Raw genomic sequence first — 2,989 nt, forward strand, 5'->3', positions numbered from 1 at the left:
GTGTAAGCGAGAGCCATCTTGCTGCTGTGTTTTTTTTTGTTTTTTTTTTTATGTGGGGGAGAGGAACTGTATTGCAGCAGTTACTGGAGCACCACCACTCCTCCATCTCTGACTCAAGGTCACTGCAGAGGAAGGGTGACAGGCTAGACAAATGCCAGGAGGTGCCAGCCATTTTGAGAGGAGGTTGGGAGCTTGATGAATCCAGGGAGGGAGAGGAAAGTGTGCAGCGAGGAGTAATAAGTCATTTTGTCAATGCTACAGCATGTTCTGATGTGTGGGCCGGGTTATTTTTTTTCCATTAGAAGTGTGATAGAGGGAGACTGAGAGGAGCAAGCAGAAATGGGAGCCTTTGAGCCGCCCAGCATTGTGCTGGCCCTTTGAGAGTCCTATCTTTGTCTGCAGCACACACACTCTGGGAGGCTGAGCTCTGCTGGAGCAAGAGCAGGCTGGACCAGAGCTGACTTAGCAGCCCTTCATCTGGATGTTAGTGCTGATGGGGAGGGATGTAGAGTGACCACAGCCACACATAGCGCTATTATGACAAGTTACCATTCTTCATCTCAACCCACTCTCTGTGTAGTTCCATGGTCGTCGTCAGCCAAATCCACATTAGCCATGGTGTGGTGATTTCACTCCATACGCCTTGATATAGCTGAAAACACTCACAGACAGGGAAGAAACACAAGGCAAAAGGTGGGTGGTTATTATATGGTCAATATTTCTTCTTTTCAGTACTGTTCATTTGTGTCCTTGATGCTTGCTTGCCTGTTGAAGGTCCAAATTTTGCACTGTTAATGTGTCAGTATAGAATAAGCTAGCAGCCACTGGTACCTAATCCTCACATCTGCAAACCAACGTACTTGGTAACTTTTAAGCTAAATTTACGTTGATGTGACACTTACAATGTCTCATTGTGGTGCAATCTTATCTAAGTTATACCAGTTATTACTCCAGGCCAAAGTTGCAGGCAGAAATACAAGGTTCACCCAGGTGAGTTTTCATCACAACAGATGTGCTGAAATAAAAGATGTTTGCATCTAATGGACGCGAAAGATGTGAATATATAATGAATGTTTATTTCTGTTTGAGTGATAAGCAGGATGTCTAGTCTACCAGTGCTGTTGTTCCACTGCTATCTCTGTCCATTAACAGCAGCCTGAATCTGGGAAACATGGGACAGACATTCTCTCTTTTTTCTCATTGTATCTCTCTCTCTCTCTCTCTCTCTCTCTCACACACACACACACATGCAATTCACCAAGAAGTTGTGTTGCCTGAGATTGTGTGAGGCAATATGGAATCCATCACAGAGCCCCTGCTGAGGTGAGAGTAGTAGACATGACAGAAGCCAAGACGTGGGTCAGATACCACCCAGCTGATAATGTCCATTTGGGTTTGAGGAATGTCCACTATGGAGTGTAGATCCATCACCTCCACTACGTTCTGCATGTGCTGAGGAGAAGCAGCATCAGGGTCAGGATGTCTACCTGCACAAGGAATTCAGCTGAGATGCAAGTCCCTGCAATCTCAGGTTACAATTGTTTTCCTAGACAATATAATAAGCGATAATGAAACAAGGTAATGTAACTGATGTATGGTTGTCCAGGGACATCAGACAGTGGTGTCGGGTACAGAGTAGATGACCAACATTCACAGGTTCACGCTACAGAAGGGGCTCCATTTACCCACCATTCCAAGATAGCAGCAATCTTAGCAGCTGATTCGTAGCTTGACTCTGTTCATGATATGAGAGAGGAAACTAGCAAAATAAAACAAGGCGATACATGCCTTCTTTATAGGGGTTTTATAAGTTGTAATTAACTGAAAAGTTGTTTTTATTACAAACCTTTATGCCACTGACAAAATGACAATATTAGTTATTATTAATGAGCCCACTAATTCCAATTTACAAACCATTTGTAAAGAGTTAAAAAGGAGGTAAAAATGCAAAGCTTTTGAGGTTGAGCACCAGCCAAAAAGATTTTTCACAACCTGTCAATCCAAATGTTGCTCTCATTAAAGGGCTAATTAGTGATAAATCAGGAATTAACAAATGAGAAATTAACAATTAATAACACGACTATTAGAGTATTTATAAATGATGACTCATTAAAAAGTCCTCACAGCAAGCTATTACACTTTTATTGGTTTACAATTTTTACAAAGTGTGACAGAAAAGTGTTTATTCATATTGATATTATTCATTTTGAATTAATCAGTCTATTATTATTTCTAACTTAAGTTCACAGTTTAAGCCTTTTTTTTTCACAGAAACATTTCCTTCTTCTACCACATGACAGAAAAACTGTTCACTGAGACCGATGTAACTGCTTCAACCACCTTTTGATTTCCCACTTCATCAGTGGTCTGTATCCCCCCTGTTGGCCAGTCACACAGGCTCGTCTGCAGGGAGGCCGAAGCCATTAAGCAGCCAACACACTCCGCTGCATCTCCCTGTTTAATTGCCTGATAGGGCTTCTGATATTTTTATCAGCTGTCCTGTGGCGGATGGCTGCCGAGAGGGGAGATGTGTGTGTGGGTGTGTGTGTGTGTGTGTGTCGTTACGTGTCATGCCTCGGTACACCTCTGACAAGAGAGCTGCCTGTTTGCTGCAGGAAACCCTGCGCTCCTGTGCACCTGCATATCAAAATGTGTGACCCAGTCTCTCAGCCGTGACATAGCACAGCACATCCATACCTAAATACAGCTTTGGCTTTGACGCCTCATCATCCTTGAGCATCATGATAATGAATCATGCCCACAGCACTTTGGATCTTTGTTAAATATGAGCACTGAGAAATATTTTTGTACATTCAGTATACAGCTGCTCCACCACTCTGGTGATAGGAGGATGTTTTCATAAATTTGTGATAAATAAAAACAAAGAAAAAAAAGGATGGATTTATCACTCCAGACTGCTATCAGTATCAGATATGGTGCTTTTTCCCGCCTAGAGACTGTATATATAGATATAGTACACAGGTTCCTC

Source organism: Seriola lalandi, unplaced genomic scaffold (assembly GCF_002814215.2).
Source record: "Seriola lalandi dorsalis isolate HSWRI2012SDOR001 ecotype SW California unplaced genomic scaffold, Sedor1 jcf7180002051108, whole genome shotgun sequence".
Lineage (NCBI taxonomy): Eukaryota > Metazoa > Chordata > Actinopteri > Carangiformes > Carangidae > Seriola > Seriola lalandi.